The sequence below is a fragment of the Ovis aries genome, chromosome 12 (assembly GCF_016772045.2).
Source record: "Ovis aries strain OAR_USU_Benz2616 breed Rambouillet chromosome 12, ARS-UI_Ramb_v3.0, whole genome shotgun sequence".
Taxonomy (NCBI): domain Eukaryota; kingdom Metazoa; phylum Chordata; class Mammalia; order Artiodactyla; family Bovidae; genus Ovis; species Ovis aries.
Genome location: NC_056065.1, coordinates 69568723 through 69590834, shown reverse-complemented (window position 1 = coordinate 69590834; position 22112 = coordinate 69568723).

The window sequence follows — 22112 nt, the reverse complement described above, 5'->3', positions numbered from 1 at the left end:
TTTTAGAGAAATTTTAGGTTCATAGCAAAATTGAACAGAAAGTAAAGAGAGTTCCTAAATTAGCCCTCCCCCACCCCTACCCTAGCCTGCCCCTCCATCACCATCTGCATCACATCAGAACGGTGCAGTTGTTACAATCCGTGAGCTTACACTGACATCATTATTACCCAAAGGGCACAGTTTACGTTAGGGTTCACTTTTGGCGGTATACATTCTGTGGGTTTGGATGAACGTCTGACACATATCCCCCATCCTTACACAGAGCTTCGCACAGAGTTTCACTGCCCTGAAGATCCTCTGTGCTCTGTTCATTCCTCCCCGCCCTCATCCCTGGGACCCCTGACCTTTTTACCATCTCCATAGTTCTGCCTTTTACAGAATGTGTTAGAGTTGAAATCAGATGGCATGTAGCCTTTTCAGATTTGCTCCTTTCACTGAGTAATAGGTGAGAGTCACATAAGATTCCTGCATGTCTTTTTACGGACTTTTTCTGTGAATAATATTCCATTTGGATACACCAGTGTTATCTATCCATTTATCTACTCCGGGACATCTTGGTTCCAAGTTTTGCCAAGTATGAGTATGCTGCTGTAAACATCCATGTGCAGTTTTGTGTGTGTGTGTGGATGTAAGTTTTTAACTCCGTTTGGGTAAATCCCAAGAATCTTGAATACTGGATCCTATGGTAAAAGGGTGTTTTGACGGAAAGTGTCAGACTGTCGTTCAAAGTGACTATACCATTTTTCATTCCCACCATCAGTGAATGAGGATTCCTGCTGCTCCACAGCCTCTGATCAGCATTTGGTGTTGCCAGTGATTTGGATTTTGGCCTTTCTAGTAGGTGTGTAGTGGCATCTCGTGTTAACGTGAAAGTCCCTAATGATGTGTGATTTTGGGCATATTTTCTTTTGTTTGCTTGCCGTCTGTATGTCTTCTTTGCTGGGGGGTCTGTTTCAGTCTCCTGACCATTTCTTAATCTGGTTGGTTGTTTTCTTACTGTTAAGTGTTCTTTCTATATTTTGGTTACTAGTTCTTTATTAGATATGTCTTTTGCAAATATTCTCTCTTAGTCTGTGACGGATTTGTTTTGAAAGAAATAAACATCAGAGATGAAGTTTCAATCTCCTGTGTTTCGCTCTCTAGTCCAGTTCCCATCTGTCCTTTCTCAAAGGGAACAATTATCATGTGTGTAATCAGTCTAGACTTATATGTTTACTACATGTTTTCCTTGATAACAATGTTTATTCATTCAAAAATTACCTAAAAGACCTCATACTGTGCATTACATTTTAAGACCCTTCCACCTACTCAAGGTATGTATTTTTAAAGATATACCCATGTTAATACATGTAAATATACTTACTTATTTTAAGTAATGTAGAGTATCCTATCACATGAATATATTACACATTTTATATTTCATGTTGAGAATTTAAATTATTTCCAATTTTTTATTCTTATGAACAAAACTATAGTGTCTCATTGTGTTTGTGTAAGTTTCTGTAGTGTATGAAACTGGAAGTGGAATTTCTGAGTTATAAGATGTGTAGGATTTTTTCAGTTTTACTGGGTATTGCTAAATTACTTTTCAGTGTAATTGTGTCAGTATATACAAGGAATGTATGAGGTTTTATTATTTCCATATTCTTGCCAACAATTGGTATGGTCAGACTTTTAATTTTTTGTTAGTTTTAAGGATGAGAACTAGCATCTCACTGCCTTTTTGTTTGTCTTGTTCACTCTTTTAAACGTCTTCCTAGTTGCTGTTGAGGCTGAGTACTTTTCATAGTTATTGGCCATTTTTTCGTTTGTAACATGCCTCTTCACACCCTTCACCCGCTTTCTATTGGCCTGTTTATTTCTTATTAATTTATAGAAGTTATTCATATATTCAGGTTCTGAAGTTTTATTGGCAGAGATGATGTTAAAAATATTAAACAATGGAATATGAAATACCAGTACAGCATGAACATTTACCAATCAAAGTAGATGCCATGTCCAATCAGAGCAAACTGAATTCTTAAAAATATTCTTTTATTTTTGTTCTAAAATCATAGAGATTTATTGTTTATAACTTGGTATTCAGTTAACCAGAATTTCTTATGAATATGATGGGAAGTAGGATCAATTCTTTTTTATGTAAGAGAAGTCTGTTGACCCAACCTCATCTATGGAACAATTCTTTGTTATTCTTTCTCATCCACTATTTTCTTTTGTTTTTGAACATCTATTTTTGCACTGATATTGGTTCTCTTGATTCTATCGTCTGTGAGTCCTGTAATTTCTCTGTTAAATCCCAACGCTTTGTCTCTTGCTTTATGGTTTAGATGAGTTTCTGTAGGCAGTCTTTTATTTATTTCCTTATTTTCAGTATTCTGGATGCACGGCTTGTGGGATCTTTGTTCCCTGACCAGGGATCAAACCTGGGCCCGTGGCAGTAAAAGTGTGTAGTCCTAACCACTGTACCACCAGGGAATCCCCTCAAGGCAGTCTTTTAAATCACAGTCTTTTAAAAAGTCAACTTTTTAAAACATTCATTCTGCTATTCACTTCCTCCATTGAGTTATTATTTTTGTGACTTAAAAAAATTCCAGTAACTTCTGTTCTCAGATTGTCCCTAATCTATTTTAAAAAGTAGAGTTCCTTGAGGCAAAATTTGCGTACAATAAAGTTTGCCACTTTTAATTATATAATTCAGGATGACAAATATGTATGGTTGTGTAATCATCACTGTAATTATCATATAGAATATCTGTCATTCCAGAAAATTCCCTTTTGCCAATTTGTAGTTGATTCGTTTTTTTAAATCTTAACTCTTGGCAATCACTGACCTATTTCCCATCATTTTAATTTTGCGTTTTCTAGAATTTCATATAAATGGAATTACTCTGTATTCTCCAGTGTCTGACAGCTCTCACTTAGCATAATGCTTTTGAGATTTCATCCGTGTTATTGCATGTATCAATAGTTTATTCCTTTTGTAGCTGAGCAGTATTCTGTTTTGAGATATATAGCACAATTTGTTTATATATTCATCAGTTGATGGGCACTCCTTTCCCCAACCCAGATTTTGAACATAATAAATAAAAATGCTATGGAAATTCATGTACAAGTCATTGTGTGTATTATGTTTTGTATTTGATGGGTCATACAGTAAATGTGCGTTTAATTTTGTAACAAACTGCCAAAATATTTTTCAAAGAGCTTATACATTTTATATTCCTATTAGCAATGAATGGGGGCTCCATTTCTTCTTGAGGGAGCTTTGGTAATTTGTGTCTTTCCAGAAATTTTAAAAATCTAAGTTGAAAGCTATTGGAAGGACATCGGACCCAATTAAGGGCAGTTTTGGCTACTTGTTTTGGCCCCTCCCAGTGCCTGTGTATAAATGTGTTCACAACAGATGTGCCTCCTGTATGAAGAACGCCTCCTGGTGAGTGAGAAGGCCTCTTTGGAGTTATTAGAAGTGAACAAAGCACCTTAGGGGAGCTAGGTGGGTTTGGGATCTTCTCCTTTGCATTTTTCAGCTCGTTTTTCTATAGCTGCTTACCTGGCAGAGTCTAAGATGTGGTGAGAATGTTGGCAGAGCCTCTAAAAAGCTGACATAGAAAAAAGGGTCTCTTCCAGGTGTAGATAGGATAGACCAGAGGCAATCTTTCCTCCCTGTTTTTAGGACTTGTCTTCACCGGAATCCAAATTTTCAGATAGGTAGCTGAGACCCCTTTCTTGCTTTCAGTGATACAATAAGATTTTCTTTTCCACTAACTGAATTGCTTCAGGGAGAGAATTAATAAAAGGAGGAGGACAGCCCATGATACAATTACATCATCATCTTCCTAGAATTCTGTCATATCACTTGTATTAGTTATCTATTGCTGCATAACAGATTACCCAAAACTTAGCAAATGAAAACAACAAACATTTATTACCTCTAGCAAGTAAGGTATCTAGGTGCTGCTTAGCCTGGTGAGCTCAGCATCTTTTGGGATGTGGCGGTCAAAGTGTTGGCTGGGGATGCAGATGTCTCAAGGCCTGAATGGGGAAGGAGCTGCTTGCAAGCTCACTCACTTGGTGGCTGGCAGGTCTCAGAAGATCTGCTTCCAAGTGCATTGATGGGGTTTCTTGCAAGCCTCCATTCTTCACCACTTGGACCTCTCCCCAAGGCTGCTTCACAATATGGCAGCCGTCTTTCCTTAGAGAAAGCGGGAGAGAGAGAGAACCCAAAGTGAAAGCACTTTTTATAGCCTCATCTTGGAGGTGGCATCCCATCACATGAAGCATATTCTGTTCACTAAAACAAGTCGATAAGTCTAACCCATAAGCCCACATTTAAGCATGAGGACTGCATGAGCCCACATTAAAATGATGAGTGCAAATACCAAGAAGTGGGGTACAACTTCTTACTTACTTATCTCTTCTCCAGTGTCTTCATTTGAATTTTCCCAGAAGGAGGCCCCAAAGAAAGACTTCAGTTGTGAAGAGCTTTTTGGGAGGGTAATCCCAGGAAAATCTGTGAACAATTGGGGATATGAGATAGGAAAAGAAAGGAAGCCCATCAAGGGAATGTTGTCAGACTAGTTACTACTCCGGGCAGCTGGAGCACCCTCCTGCTGGGAGATCTGGGAAACAATTCAGAACATGCCACAGTGTTGTCCCAACCAAGGATGGAGAAGGCTGGGGTATTTATCTGCAAACTTTCCTTCCATCACTGGTTGAAGACTGCTTGTAGGGGAAATAATTCTCTTGTCTTATATATGTTAAGAGTGCCCCTCTGCCTGCCCCCCCACACCAGTGCTACTTTGTATGGAGATCAATGCTAAAAAATTACAGGAGGGACATCAACAGCATCCACTATGCCCAGCTAGGCTATAAGCTTCATGAAGGCAAGAACCATCTGCCTGTCCTTTTCTTTCCCTTGCATGGCTGTTACCGGCAATAGCATCTAGCAATGCGAATTACTCAGCAAACATTGTTGAGAGAATAGGTGTTGTTGATTGTGATGCCGTAAAGGAACTCACAGAACAGTGAGGGAGAGCGACCTGCACCCTGATAACTGCAGTAGGATTTGTGCTATTCTGTAGACTTTCCCAGGGTGCTGTCAGAGTCTAGGCAGCAAATGCCAGCTCTTTGGAGATGAGGCTGAGAGTTTTCATGTAAGAATGCAAGTCTGAGCTGAGTCTTGAAGGAGAATGGATAGGACTTTGTTGATTGGAGAAAGTAGGAGGCAGTGTTGGGAGGATAAGTGGCACAGGCATTTGCTATTAAAAAAATTAGTGTATAGTTACTCTAGATCCTTTCTCCCTCTTGTCCTTACTCTATTCTAGAAGTTTCTCTTAGTCCGAAGTTTTGGCATTCTCTCTGGCATGCCATCTCATCCAGGAAGTCATCTTCAGTTTGATGGTCTGAAAATGTGTTATTTCATTCTCTTGTCCCAAAAAACACACACACAACACAATGCTTTAAAGTCCTCTTGGCAGAGATAATCTTTTCTTGATCTTTGAAAAGGCAGGCACAGTATATATAGATACATAACAAATATTTTCTTTATATATTTATTGTTTGTAGGAAATATAACCCTAATCCATCATTTACTAAAACAGGACAGGATTTATTAAATTGGTTCTAGTTTATCAAATATGTACAGATCTTTACATAAATTAATCCCCTTGTTAAATATTTGTGAAATTTATTAAGACTTTGGAGGAACTTTAATAATACCTGAACTGTCCAGCCTAAGTTGGCTTAATATTTCTTTTTTTTTTTTAAACCTAAGGATTGATGCAACTTTGAGGTGCAGACTCAGGACTCGAGATATACAGCTGATAGAGGGCCTGTGGGCAGGTATTAACAGCTGGGGCCCTGAGAAGCAGGCAAAGAAAGGTGACATCTGGGTACTTTGGGGTAAACCTCTTTGTTCAATAGGTCTAAAAAGTTCTGATGGTGTTGCTTGGGGACAGTGGGACCTGCCACTCCGTGATGAAGTCTTGAGAGGCAGTGTCGGGGCAGAACTGGAGCACGCGAACGCCTTTGCTCCTGCTCATTAGTCAGTAACTTACTGAGCCCCTGCCATGTGCCAGGCGTGGGCCCCATCTGGCTTGGAACACAAAATGACCAAGACGTGGGCCTAGCCCTCCACAGCAGGAAAGATAGATCTATATACATATGTTCCAAATCTTGTCTTCACCATTTACAGCTTCTCTGACTTTGAAATCACCATTTCTTTAGAGCTTCATTTCTTTCTGCAAAAAGTAAGATAAATACGCAGAATTACTGGCAATATTAAGTTAAGGCATATGAGCACATAGGGCTGAGGGGTCATTTCTGCCTTCTGGTTATATCCAGTCAGAATGTCAGTCCTGACAGTCCGGAGCATCTTTGGAGAATATCCATTTTGCGTTCCACCCCCAGTGCTTCCACCTGGTCCTGGCCATCATCACCTCTCCTTAGTGATCTCTCTGAACTAACGTTTGTCTTCTTGTAATTCATTTTTTCTTCTTCTAATTCATTTTTAAGATAACAGCCGTTGTGAACTTTGTTTTTTTAACAGTTTAAGAGTGATCATGCCAGTTCCTCACTTAGAATTGTGCAATTTCTTCTCTTTTAGGACTAAAATCCTCCACCTGTGGGGTGGAGGCAGGGCAGAGGGGGGTCATGGTCGTGGGGTCAAGATCACGGTGTCTGGCAGTCACCCTCCCTGGCAGCCTGGGGATGTGGATGACGTCACAGATCTAAGCGTGGAGAAGGCCGGTTTTCTTCCAGGCTCTTTTGTTCACTAAACACTGAGCATCTACTTGATTCTAGACTCCAAGACAGTTATGATGATCATAAGGCACCATCCTTACTTTGGAGGAGTCCCGAGTTGAGTGGAGGGGACACGTGAATGGAAAATTACAGTGCAGTCTGATGCAGCTAAGAACAGAGGTGTGCTGGGTCAAGCCGGGGACTGAGGGATTCTGAAATGACTTCACAGGAGAGGTATTGTGTAGAGGCTGCATCCTAGCCATAAAAAGGCACACTTCAGGCCAACAGTTGGTATCCCAGTGACTTTGAATTGTGAATGAGCCTCATTCATTCAAGGGGCGAAGCAGGAAGTTCAGGGTAGCTGGAGTTCTCAGGGAAAAATGGGAATGGGACAGGAAAAGAGGGATGTGAGGGAGTTGAGTTTATAGCCAGACACTCAGCCTGGACCGTGCAAGCATGGCGACACTTTATTTCCAAGACCAGAGTGCTGAAAATGCTGTGAAGGACAGAATGGAGCCAGACGAAAGCTGGGGCAGGACTGCAGTTTAGTAAGAAGGGTTTTGTTGACAGTCTCAGTGACTGAGCGACAGTGGGCTTGAAATGGGCCGGGGGCGGAGGGAATGGAGACGAGGTCATTTCTTAAGCCTGGCTTGAGGTGGTTTCTACTTTTTCCAGAAAGAAGCTCTTTCACTTGTGTTTCCATTAATTTTTAGTGAATGCAAATTCAGGTCCCTTTTCTGCAGCCTTCACCCCCCTGCAGGAGCTGAAAGCGGTGTAACATGGCAATAAATACAATGACTTGCACTCAGGAGGGAAGAGGCACTGGTGGCTCTTGGGGGCCCTGGCTGTTGGGAGAGGCTAACATTAGTGGTTACTCTTGACCTGCTAGGAGGAGCTCTCGGAGGGCCATCTTCCCTCACTTTTCTCTTGACTCCAGTGCGAGGTGAGGCAGGCATTCATATCCCTCTGCCTGGACATCCGTTCATCCACAGGCTCATTGTGTTCGGGTGTGGACAATGGTTCTGTTTCCTGTGCAGTCGCGGCCCCTTTTAGGAAGGCTTGAACTTCTCCGTGGTCCTCAGAGGAGGGGGAGATGCACTGGCCTTTGGCTGCCTGGACAAGCCCAGTGCTCTTCCTCTCTACCTGGGATGAGAGGTTCGAGATGGCAGGACGACGAGTGCTGTAGAAGTGCCGAGGCAGAGAGAATTAATTGCTCTCGAGGGCATCTGAAGAGCAGCTTGTTTTAAACGGGATCTTAAAAGATAGCAGCAGGTTGTCTTTATCTTAGCAGGGGGTGAGGGGAGCGTCCTCTGGAGAGGGTGGGGCTATGGAAGGGCTCAGCCTGTGGCTGCCTGCACTGGGACCGCACCCTGTGGGCCTCGCCTTCACAGAATCTTCAGAAGAGCTTGCTAATCAGAAGTGAAGTCAGGGAGCCAGGGTTCCAAACTCAGTGTGATGAGACAGAAACAGGGTTGGGCTTGTTCTAGGGTGGAGTTGGAAGCTGCCTCTCTTTTAAATCATCATCATTGAGGAGAAACTGATATGTCCCTCCTCATCCACCCACAATTCACCTCCCAGCCTAGTGGTGATGAGACGTGGAGGGTAGCTGTTCAAACGCTACCTCCGTCTGGGACAAAATGCATCTCTTGTCTGGCAAGGAGATGGGTTTATCTGTCAGCAGCTCCCAGAGCCTCAGCATCAAGTAGGTGATTTTATTGGCAGAAGCCAGGGACCTGAGTGGAGGCTTTCATGGGGCACCTGAGTCAGGGGATGGGCATCTCCAGGTGACCATCTGAGCTTGGGGAGCAGGTGCGGAGAAGGTGCGGGAAGGAGAACAGACAGACCTCCTGGTAATCATCCACTTCTGAATTTTGCTGAGACCCAGCCTGGGTGGCTGAAATCCTGGTCTGCTAGTAGCTCTGTGTGCTCTGGGGCCCATCTGCTGTTTTCCCCAGCACAACGGCCGCCCGTTTGGGGTTGTGACCCAGGAGTCCCCATGGTTATCAACTGGGAGAGCTCAAACTGACACTTGAAAAGCAGCTTTGTTTAGTGTCCTTGACATAACTAACCACGTATTAACAACAGAGCCTTGTGGTATTGAGGCTCCTTGTTGGTTCAGAATCTTAATAGGTGGGCTTTGTGCACAGAGATTTCTAGTACTGCTTACCCTGTATTTTAAGTCAAAGTGGATCTTTGTGTGAAGGATTCTCCACCTCCTTTTCCCTTGTGACAAAGGACATAAGTGTTTTCACTCACCTTTTGTGACTTACAAGCAGCTGAATGGCACTTGTGGTGTTTGAATGTCATATAATAGGCATTATCACTGATAGAGAACTGTCCTTTTCCGTGTTTCTGAGCACTCTGATGCTTACTATCTTTCTTGCATATGTGTTCTTTCCCCCTCTTATAAAGTGGCTGTGAGCAATTCCTAAATATGTTTCTCCCCCATTTTTTAAAGTATGGATGTCCTTGGAATGCTGTGTGGGAACTGCTGCTCCCCTGGGAAACCATTTGCGGAGGACCAGCAGAGCCCCAGGCAGAGCTCAGCTGGGCATGTGATAGGAGGTGCGGCACTGCTCTGAGCTGGCTGACGCATTTTAAGAGGAGTCCCATTCTGGAGGAGTCATAAAGAGTGACAGTAGACAGAGTGGTGATGCTGTTTGTGGTGATGCTGGGGTCTAAAAATATCAGAGGAGATGCCATCTGTAGTCATGGTCACAGGGCCCATATGACTGGTTTTGTAAGAACGTTTCACTCTATTTTTCATAAAGGATTCTATTTAAGTGGCTTTAGCTATGAATTAGTGGCAGGTGGCTGTTAGTCAGGACTCTTTGGTTCCATGAAGGCTTATGTCTTTGGGTTCTCCATTGGTGTTATGGAGTCAGGAACTGGGATGGATGTGAACGTAGGAAGTCATGGTCCCTGAGCTTTTTATTTTGGTCAAGTTGTACAAAAGGAGTTTTGGTGCAAAATGGTGACTTAGTTCAAAATAGTACCTGGCCAGTAGGTTCTGATATGTGTTGTTGTTGTTCAATTGCTCAGCCGTGTCCAGCCCTTTGTGACCCCATGGCCTGCAGCATATCAGGCTTCCCTGTCCTTCACTGTCTCCCAGAGTTTGCTCAAACTCATGTCCACTGAGTCGATGATGCCATCCAACCTTCTCATCCTCTCCCACCCCCTTCTCCTGCCCTCAATTTCCCCCAGCATCAGAGTCTTTTCCAGTGAGTTGGCTCTTTGCATCAGGTGGCCAACGTATTGGAGCTTCAGCTTTGGTAGCTGTCCTTCCAGTGACTATTCAGGATTGATTTCCTTTAGACTCTGATGTAGTTTTTAGCAAAGATCTACTGTAACATTTATGGACATTAAATGTAGAGTACAGGCAGCCAGGTGCCAAAATGTAAGATGAAGCCATACTTTAAGATGAAGCTACTCTAAACACAGCAAAGAAATGCTGAAATACAGGCAGATGGACAGATTCTTCACCACCAGGAACAGAAATGATCTGAATAATGATAGAAAATGGCTTTATGCTCTCCTGTTTCTCGTGCTTCAGAGACATGAATGTAAATTTCAACAGAAAATTTAGACATTAGAGGAATTGTCTTCCCTCTCATTTTTCCCCACTCCCCGCTAACTGCAGCAATGAAGTTAGTGGTAGTTAGCTCTTAGCCACAGGACTCCGGTTTCATGAGGCTTATGTCTTTGGGGTCTCCACTGGTGTTACGGAATCAGGAACTGGGATGGATGTGAATGTAGGAAGTCATGGTCCCTGAACTTTTTATTTTGATCAAGTTGTGCAAAAGGAGTTTTGGTGCAAAACATCTTTTTATAACTCCTTGAAATCAGAGATTCACCAAAAACAATTGAGTAGGAAGTGAATGAGGGATTGTGGAGGTGCCTTGTGTGTAAAGAACCCAGAAGTGAAATGCTGGAGGGCAGTGCAGAGAGAGGAAAACCTGAGAGAGGCTTCTGGCTAGAAATTGTTGCATTTCACGTACGACATCACTGCAGAGGCTCAGAGACTCTGGGTTAATGGTTCTCTGTTTCAAAGAACAGAGGTGATCTAGCAGAGGTGAAATCACTGTGTATGGGAATTAAACCTGGAGATACACACATTAGCCTGCTCTTTCACTGTAGAAAGGATTGGGATGAGATTGCCAAACATATCTGGAAAGGAGATTAATGCAATCACTTCACCATGTTTTCTGACAAATTCTAAAGGCAGGTATAGTTCACCTAGTTCAAGGAAGGCCTAATAAGACACTATGAGTAAAGGAAAACTCAAGGAAATGCAGACTACTGAGAATGATCAGTATCAAGATTCAGATTTAAAACTCAGGAAATCCTCTGACACCTTCAATAGAAGCCAGGTCAACATGGGTAAAAGAAAAGTGCTGTAGGATGAGGTAAAAAGAAAGATGGATAGAGATTGAAAGCAAGAAAAATATCAGATAGCAGCATTCAGAGACAAAATGGCATCAGTGAAGAGCACTACATGATACATTTGGAAATCATCTCGTTTTGAAAGGCAAAGGCTGTATAATAATGCAGGAGAAAGTGGAGAAGAATTGTGAGAGAAAATGATAGAAGTAGAGGGCAGATTGGAGGGCCAGCACATGAATAATTGGTGCCTCTGACATAGTTCAGTTCAGTTCAGTTCAGTCGCTCAGTTGTGTCCAACTCTTTGTGACCCCGTGAACTGCAGCACGCCAGGCCTCCCTGTCCATTGCCAACTCCCGAAGTTTACCCAAACTCCTGTCCATTGAGTCGGTGGTGCCATCCAACCATCTCATCCTCTGTCATCCCCTTCTCCTCCTGCCTTCAGTCTTTCCCAACATCCGGGTTAGGGGTGGAGTAAATGGAAAGGTGCAAATCCAAAATATATAAATATGCCGTGAAAGTCAAATTTTTTTGAACTGAGGAAAAGACTTGTGAGTAGATTTTAAAGACTATTCCCGAAAAAACTGATGAGAAGATAACTATACCTAGACATCCTGACAAAAACTTTGGTACAATGATGATGGAAAAAAGCATACAAAAGTTCACACAGACAGTTAGATTATCTACATAAAAGCAAAAATAAGTTTGGCTTTAGACTTTTTAGCTACAAATTAATTTCAGAAAGTAATGAAGAGTCATCTGTGGGATTTTGAGGGAGAATAGGTGTGATCTGATGCTGGGAGGGATTGGGGGCAGGAGGAGAAGGGGATGACCCAGGATGAGATGGCTGGATGGCATCACCGACTCGATGGATGTGAGTCTGCGTGAACTCTGGGAGATGGTGATGGACAGGGAGGCCTGGCGTGCTGTGATTCATGGGGTCGCAAAGAGTCGGACACGACTGAGTGACTGAACTAAACTGAAGAATTTAAAGCCTAGACATATTGTCTTTAATATGTGAAGGTAACAGGACAGCCTTGGCTTTACTTGGTTTAAGAAATGTACCATGTATATCCATCTTGAAAAATTATTCAAAGTGTTTTGGGAGAGTTCTTAGAGCAACATTGAAATATGATGATGATGATGTAATAATAAAGCAAATACACATGGTGTACTGCTGTGAGACCTTTATTCACATTAACTGATACACACTTTATATCACATTATGAAGTATGTACTATTAATATGCCCATTTTTACATGTGAGGAGCTGAGGGACAGAGAAGTTAAATAAGACTTTACCCAGAGTTACATGACCAACATTTGGACCCAGGAATTTTGGTGCCAGAGTCCTTCATCTTCATGTTTGTTATCATCCTATTACAAAAGGCTGAGTCAGCTCTGAAATTATTGAAGTTATAGATAGGCATAAATTACTTTTTATATGTGATTATAAAATGAGTGAAAATTCTTATTCTTAAAGGATATAAAATATAAACATGATATGAAATCATTATAATAATCTAGGATTAAAACCTTAGAGAATATAATTGAATATCAAGACATCTGTTATGACTACTCTCTCTTTTAGCATTTTAAGAAATCACAACTCCCTTCCTGGGTCCTAAATTTATGGTCTGAAATATGCTGCTGCTGCTGCTAAGTTGCTCAGTTGTGTCCGACTCTTCACGACCCCATGGACTGCAGTCTATTAGGCTCCTCCATCCATGGGATTTTCCAGGCAAGAGTACTGGAGTGGGTTGGCATTGCCTTCTCCACTTAAATATGAGGAGCTCCAAAGATATTTTTTCATTCTTAAAGCTGACAATTAGAAATACACACTTCAGAATGCTTTTGAAAAAGTGTAAGATAGCAGATACTAGAGATAAGAACTAGAAAAGTAAATAAATATAAAGCAAGGGTCTATATAAGGAGGCAAAAAAAAAAACACCCCATAAAATGAAAGATGTAGGACCAAGTATATCATTAAAACATCTCTCTATCTATCTATTTATAAATGTGTTAAGCCTGTCTGTGATAAAGACTCTCAGAATGGGTCTTAAAGTATAATTTACGAGACACATCTGTAAAAAAAATGATGTAAGATGGCTAAAAATGAATTAACGGGCATATATATATCAGAAAGGTGCAAACAAAAAAGCAAAAAAAATGTCTATATGTATGCTTAAAACTAAAATAGAATGAAAGATCATAAAACAAAGATGCTTACTTTCAATGACATCTTGGAGCTGGCATGTGCTGGCCTATGCGAGCCTACTTGTGTCCATCTTATCCCAATACTGAGTTTTAAAGTGAAAGTGAAAGTGAAGTTGCTCAGTCGTGTCTGACTCTTTGCGACCGTGGACTGTAGCCCACCAAGATCCTCCGTCCATGGGATTCTCCAGGCAAGAATACTGGAGTGGGTTGCCATTTCCTTCTCCAGGGGATCTTCCCAACCCACGGATTGAACCCAGGTCTCCCGCATTGCAGGCAGACGCTTTAACCTCTGTGCCACCAGGGAAGCCCCATTCTGAGTTTCAGTTCAGTTCAGTTCAGCTGCTCAGTCGTGTCCGACTGTTTGCGACCCCGTGAATCGCAGCATGCCAGGCCTCCCTGTCCATCACCATCTCCCGGAGTTCACTCAGACTCACGTCCATCGAGTCAGTAGTGCCATCCAGCCACCTCATCCTCTGTCGTCCCCTTCTCCTCCTGCCCTCAATCCCTCCCAGCATCAGAGTCTTTTCCAATGAGTCAACTCTTCACATGAGGTGGCCAAAGTACTGGAGCTTCAGCTTTAGCATCATTCCTTCTGAAGAAATCCCAGGGTTGATCTCCTTCAGAATGGACTTGTTGGATCTCCTTGCAGTCCAAGGGACTCTCAAGAGTCTTCTCCAACACCACAGTTCAAAAGCATCAATTCTTCAGCGCTCAGCCTTCTTCACAGTCCAACTCTCACATCCATACATGACCACTGGAAAAACCATAGCCTTGACTGGACGGACCTTAGTCAGCAAAGTAATGTCTCTGCTTTTGAATACGCTATCTAGGCTGGTCATAACTTTTCTTCCAAGGAGTAAGCGTCTTTCAATTTCATGGCTGCAGTCACCATCTGCAGTGATTTTGGAGCCCCCCAAAATAACGTCTGACACTATTTCCACTGTTTCCCCATCTATTTCCCATGGAGTGATGGGACCAGATGCCATGATCTTCGTTTTCTGAATGTTGAGCTTTAAGCCAACTTTTTCACTCTCCTCTTTCACTTTCATCAAGTTGGGATTTATTTTTATATCAGTAACATGAAATGAGCCATGGTGGGAGCATTTACACCACAGTCGGCAAAAGCTACAAATCATAGTTAGAAATTTTTCTCTTCAGAGAACCACTTTACCACCACTCCACTTGTTACTTTGTATTGGTAAAGAATAAAATTCACAAGGGAGATATGCATCATGTATTGAAATATGTAGAGTAAAATTGCTGGAAATACATAAGGAAATTAACAGAAAAATAGTTCAACAAGCAGCTTCCATGTTTATCTCTCATTCTTTCGATAGAATGAGTCTGCAAACAATAAATATATAGCGAATTTGAATTATATAGAGAATTAAGCTGATTTAATAAATACATATTTACTGAGCAGTGTTATATATTAGTTCTTTTTAGCATCCATGCAACCTCTAAACTTCAACCAAAAGTCTTAACAAACTCCAAAAAGCTCCAAAAGGTAAATGTTATAGGCTTTTTTCTTGGCTGCACTGTAAAAACCTAGAAATTACTAACAAAAGTTTACCTTAAAAAGTTTCATATACTTAACCACTTGGTAGTTTGCCCCAAACAGGCAATGAAAAGCAACAATTAAGCCTCCAATCAAACCAAAAAATAAGGAAACAATACAATTCTCCCTAACAGTGTCTAAAATTAAAAAAGAATATTAAAATTTCATTTGTATATAATTTTGAAAATAATGTCAGGATCATTACATGTCAGAACTTATTAGATGCAACCAAAGCAGTGACAGAATTAAACTTCATTGTCTTAACTGCCTTCAATATTAAAAAATTTAGTGTACATAAGTTAATTATATTTTAGCTTTAGAAATTAGAAATAGCGTTCAAAAAACTGTCCCAAGGAAAGCAGATTGAAAGAATTAAATGTAGAAGCAGAGATTTATAAATTATTTTAATAGTCGTAAAGTGGTGTAGTTAGTAAATAAATTAAAATTCTAAGGTTTTGACAAGACTAAAAAGTTATTAAACCTGACTCCAGGGTAGCCTTTCCCTTCTTCAGGGGATCTTCTCAACCCAGGCATCAAACCCAGGTCTCCTGCATTGCAGATGGATTCTTACCAGCTGAACCACAAGGGAAGCCCATATTAAACCTTAGAAAATATAATAAAGAAAAAACTCATAATGTAGGAATCAAAATAGGATCTAGCTAAATATGTAGAAAAAGTTTTTAAAATTTTGAGAGACTACTAGTTAAATTTGTGTATTACTAACTGTAAAAGTTCTGTCAAGGTAAATCTGAATAAACTCATGACCAGGAAAGCTGAAAACGTTTATGTTAAGAAAGGGGCCAAGGTCTTTTCTGTCTACTGTTTTCAAGCTATTAACAGATGATTCCTTGCCCTTTAAAATTACTTCTAACCATAAGAACAGTGTAAAAGTTTGTTATTTTATTTTCAGAGTGAGAATAATGTCATATCATACCCTGACAAAAATAGCAACCAAAAGTAGTAATCAATTTCTTTGAGAATATACCCAATCATGAACATATATGATAAATACATGAAAGTAATATGTGATATGTTAGAAAATAAAATTTGCCAAAAACAAGATGAAATGCCAGCAAGCAAAAAAAAAAACAAAGATTATGGCCAAGAATTTTCATTCTAGTTTATAGGAATTTTCCACATTATGAAGCCTCTTGATATAATTATGCCCAATAGTTCAGAAACTGAAAAAAAACCCCTCTCACATCATTTTAATGAATGGCAAGTAAGCTTTTTGATAAAATGAAACAACTCTTCCCAAGAATACAAATGTGTTTTCCATTCATGATGAAGATTACTTATTTTATATCTACATTTAGCATCATGAATAATGTTATAACACTTGAGGGAGGTCCGTTTACCTCATTTCTAACCCCAGGAAACTGAGTTAAGGCCAAGGCTTCCAAGTCTCCCACAAGTCAGCTTCTAGTGGCTCATGGTCCTGAGATTCTCTAAGCAAAGCCCAGTGCTCACCCTGTCGCTCTCTTGGTGTGTGGAGCCCTTTTCACCCTGTCACCGTGCATTGTCCACTTACATCCGTCCCACGTGTCTTCTGAGAGCCCCTTCTGTTCCTCTCGGCACCTGTCCCCAACCTAGGGCAGGACCAAGTTCACTTTCAGACTCTCTGTTTCAAGAAAGAGACCTGTGCAGGCCACAAAAGGGCAGAGAGGGAGACTCAAGAACGCTTCTGAGTTGGCACTAGGTCGCCAGCCAGAGCACTTCCTGAGTGTGCTATTTCTCTGCTGCAGATCACCTGTTTTCTTTCTGAGGATGTCTGTGCTTTTTCTGTATGACTTTTCATGTATTACCAGTGACATGACCTTGGACCAGGCAGTTAACTTTTCTGTGCTTCAATTTCTTGATCTTCAGAGTGGGGATGATAACAGTGCTTCATAGGCTTGTGTTGAGGATTAATTGAGTTAATACATGTAACAGACTGAGAGCCTTGGTTGACGCATTATAAGTGCTCAGTGGCAGTCCCTACCATGGTAACACATGCGTGGTGCTAACCACGTGCCAGACATTGATAGAGAAGCGAGTAAGTAACCCAAGGTAATGCTGCTAGAATAAGGATGAACCAGGATTCAAACCTGAGCAGTTGTTCCAGGGTCCACACACTTGACCACTTTCCGTCATGGTTCTTTTAGTTTCTCTGCTTCATATTAACAGTTCCTGCTTTTGTGTAACTGTAATTGGCTTAGATCTCATGGCCCTGCTGGTACCTCATGGCTTCTCTCTTTAGGCATAGTTTCTGCATTTGGCTTCACTACCAACTGCCTGGGTTCTCTCTAATCTGAGAGAAAGAGGGAGGGAGGGAGAGAGAGAGAGAACTTGAGATTACTGATCCAGCTCTTTTTTTGTGTCTGGCCTGTGTTAAGTTGTTGGCTGCCCCCTGCATCTGTTATCCTTGGATTACCCTTGCCCTCCCACTCAGCTGGGGTTTGGAGAAGAGTAGAAAGTTACTGCTTCAACTGTGATAGGAACTGGAGCAAATTCTCTTAGAAGGGGATCTGAGGGCAAGATGGAGCCATGATTGACCTGCTGAATACTCTGCAATAAAGGCTCTTGACCCTGCTGTTCTTTCTTCTGAAAATGGACCTCCTGGTTTTAGACCTAGTTTTGAATGGGGGAGTAACAATGGCCTTAGGAAATAGTTTTTGTACATGGAAGGAGGCTGGTAATGTGTCTTCAGAATTTTAAAGCATGGCTGTAATGGAAACTTAAGTTTTAGTGAGCCACTTAAGCCAGGTGAGATTAGATATTTGCAGAAGCAACACCATTTCTTCATGGATCAGAGATGCAGTGGTTGTCTAAACTCTCTTACCATGCACCAAGTTGTGTTCTCAGAAAAGACATGTCTAGCATTAAGTAACATTATTTAAGGTGCATGTAACCTTTCATTCAGTCACTCATTCCATGTCTATGGGGCATCCACCAATCCAAGTGGTATAAGACAGCCCTGGTGACCGGTGCAAGTGGCTCACTGAAAAAGGAACCAGAAAATACACACCTATTCCTTTTTATTTAGCCCAGTCTGAGAGTGAGAGATCTGAATCTTAATACCTTGTGCTTGTTATTGGTCATCAATATGATGACTGTTAATTAGTTAGCGAATAGTGTGGCTTCAAAGCTGTAACTCAACAACCATGTGGCCTTAGATCAGTCCCTTATATTTAAAAGAGAATAATAATTTTTGTAAGGATTAGAGATAATTGATACCTGGCTTGGTGCCTGGGTGCTATTACTTTTAGGCAACATTTTTCCTGGAGTAAAAAGTACCAATCCATCCTATTCCTTTTGCTCCTACTTTGTGTTCATTAAGCGACTTTCTGACATGTAATTTGATCTTCTGAAGCAATCGTTCCAGGAGAGAGTGTTTTGAATGAGCAATGTGAATTATCCTTTAAGACATATTTCCCCTAGCAAATTGATAAATCAATGAACACATTAGCGTTCTGGTTGGCAAATTAGGTTTCTGTTAATTTGGTTGAAGGAGTAACTTCCCCAAGTATGACCTATTCTAAGTGAATAGGTAAAATCATGTTTTGAGATTCCAACATCTGAGAACTTGAGTGGTGACTAGCACTTGCTGGGTGCTGCCTACTCATCAGGCCAACCTGGGCAGGCAGTGGTCTGATACTGGAATTGCTGCCTGAAAAGGGACCATTCACTTGGTGATGTTGTGTGAGCTGGTTGAAACAGAGCCGCCCTAGGAACAGATTTCCAGATCAGGCCTCTTGTATTGATCACGTAAGAGTAAAATTGTCCTGAACTTAGGTGGTAGCAGTGGGCATGGAAAGAAGGAAATGGACATGTGAAAAAATTGAAAAAAGATTTGCTAGAGTTTACGGGTGTAACTTTGTGCAACTTTTACCTTTAGCAATTATCCAGGTCAATCCTGAGACGTAGGTGATGAGCTCCTGTTCTGTCTCTGGTACCTGTGGTCCCATCTACCGTTCGGGGCCCTGGTGGACACACTGCATTGCCGGCCTCCTGAATGGTGCTATTATAGCCTCAAGTGTTTTGCTAAAACACATTGTACAATAGCTGTCTCAAGTATGCCCAGGCATGGCTTGAGCTATGGGTACATACGCCGGGTGTATTAATCAAGTTTAATAGATCCCAGTGTTTGAAACAATACCTTAAAATTTTTTTTTCCAGCGACTGCACAGAAGTGTGCCATTGTACAGCAAATAAAAGTGTTGCTACAATGCCTGTAAATCAGAGCTTTAAACTATGTTTCAATTATCCTTCTATTATCCAGCTGGTATTTAAGCATGTTTATTATTCAAATCAGCAGCGAATGTGCTGCTGTTGTGTAAACAACTGTCACTTGCTGAAACAATGATTAGAAGGCACCATCCCTTTCAGGTGTACTTAGGAGTACTTATACCCCAGCCACTTGTATTTAAATATCATGTAAACACAATGCTTGAGTGACTACTCTCACTCCTGTTCCCAATGCCTCATGCCAATTCTATTACATTAAGAGGGAAATCTATTAAATTTTTCATTTATACACATCCGTACACTGTTTTTACCCATTGTATCATTAAGGCTTAGATTAATATAATAGATATGCTGAGAGATATAGTGTGCATTGAAAATGCCCGTGCAAAATAAAAGCAATTTCTCTGCTTTTTATTTGGGGGTGTTGGAAAGCTTTTGTGAAAACAAAGCAAAGAAAATTATTTTCTGAATAAAAAGCATGACATGGAGAAAAGAGAAATTTGGCCCCCAGAAAGAGCAATCTTGAACCTTTATTAGCTCCATTACCAATTCAGCATGTAAAAAAGTAGAGAGCCAGAAAATAGGATGTTTATAGAATTAATGTGTCTCTTTTGAAGGCTTTCTGCTATCACTGAAAGGTGTGTGTTTGTGTGTGTATCGGAGTTGGGTTTATGGGTGGTGGTTGTAGGGAAAAGCTTAGAATTGCTACTAGGGTGTGTTTCCAATGAGTTTATGTTTTTTTCCTTATGGCTCGGTTTCCACATGTAAACCAGGAAGATAAGGTTTTGCGCACAAGGGCATTGAAAATGGGGGAGGAGTCAAAATCTAATCAAATGATTAATAAACCAGGGATTCTGTGTTACCTGAGGTATGTTTTGAGGGCTTAGTAAATTCTTACTGATTGAGTTCAGTTGTGTGTGTATGTGTCTGACTTTCTGTGACCACGTGGACTGTAGCCTGCCAGATTCTCTGTCCATAGGATTTCCAGGCAAGAATACTGGAATGGGTTGCCATTACCTCCTCCAGGGGATCTTTCCAACCTAGGGATTGAACCCGTGTATCCTGTGTCTCCTACTTTGCCAGGCGAATTCTTTACCATTGAGTTCAGTTGCTAACCTGAAAATATTATCCAAATGTTTAAAAGTCAAAGACAAAAGAGGGTGCATGCAAGAGAGAAGGGGGTAATGATAAGATTTGGGATTAGAATTGTATATGCACCAAATTCTTAGCAAAATCTCTCAAGTGGATTATGAGTGACTTCATCCTTGGAGGTAATGTGAATAATGTCCAACATGCTGCCTTCTTTTTTTGTGTTTTGTTTAAATATTTTTTTAAATTTTATATTGGACTATAGTTGATTTACAATGCTGTGTTTCAGGTATATAGCAGATTGATTCAGTTATACATATAGATACATCTATTCCTTTTCAGATTCTTTTCCCATATAGGTTATTACAGAGTATTGTATAGACTTCCCTGTGCTGTACAGTTGGTCCTTGTTGATTATCTAATATAGTTCAGTTCAGTTCAGTCGCTCAGTCGTCTTCAACTCTTTGTGACCCCATGAATCGCAGCACACCAGGTCTCCCTGTCCATCATCAACTCCCGGAGTTCACCCAAACTCATGTCCATCGAGTGGGTAATGCCATCCAGCCATCTCATCCTCTGTCGTCCCCTTCTCCTCCTGCCCCCTATACCTCCCAGCATCAGAGTCTTTTCCAATGAGTCAACTCTTTGCATGAGATGGCCAAAGTACTGGAGTTTCAGCTTCAGCATCAGTCCTTCCAATGAACACCCAGGACTCATCTCCTTTAGGATGGACTGGTTGGATCTCATTGCAGTTCAAGGGACTCTCAAGAGTCTTCTCCAACACTGCAGTTCAAAGGCATCAGTTCTTCGGCACTCAGCTTTCTTCACAGTCCAACTCTCACATCCATACATGACCACTGGAAAAACCATAGCCTTGACTAGATGGACCTTAGTCGGCAAAGTAATGTCTCTGCTTTTCAATATGCTATCTAGGTTGGTCATAACTTTCCTTCCAAGGAGTAAGTGTCTTTTAATTTCATGGCTGCAGTCACCATCTGTGGTGATTTTGGAGGCCAAAAAAATAAAGTCTGACACTGTTTCCACTGTTTCCCCATCTATTTCCCATGAAATGATGGGGCCAGATGCCATGATCTTCATTTTCTGAATGTGGAGCTTTAAGCCAACTTTTTCACTCTCCTCTTTCACTTTCATAAGAGGCTTTTTAGTTCCTCTTCACTTTCTGCCATAAGGGTGGTATCATCTGCATATCTGAGGTTATTGATATTTCTCCCAGCAATCTTGATTCCAGCTTGTGCTTCTTCCAGCCCAGCGTTTCTCATGATGTACTCTGCATATGAGTTAAATAAGCAGGGTGACAATATACAGCCTTGATGTACTCCTTTTCCAATTTGGAACCAGTCTGTTGTTCCAGGTCCAGTTCTAACTGTTGCTTCCTGACCTGCATATAGATTTCTTAAGAGGCAGGTCAGGTAGTCTGGTATTCCCATCTCTTTCAGAATTTCCCACAGTTTATTGTGATCCACACAGTCAAAGGCTTTGGCATAGTCAATAAAGCAGAAATAGTGTTTATATATTAAGACAGACCTCCTAATTTATCCCTCCCCCCCACCTTTTCTCTTTGGTAACCGTAAATTTGTTTTCTAAGTCTGTGAGTCTGTTTCTGTTTTGTAGAAGTTCATTTGTATCATTTTTAAAATGCCACATATAAGTGATGTCATATGATATTTGTCCTCTCTGTCTGGCTTATTTCACTTACTATGCTAATCTCTAGGTCCACCCATCTTGCTGCAAGTGGCATTATTTCATTCTTTTTAATGGCTGAGTACTATTCCTTTGTATATATGTACCACATCTTCTTTATCCAGTCATTGTTGATGAACATTTGGGTTCCTTCCTTGTCTTGCCTATTGCACACAGTGCTGTAGTGAAGACTGGGGTGC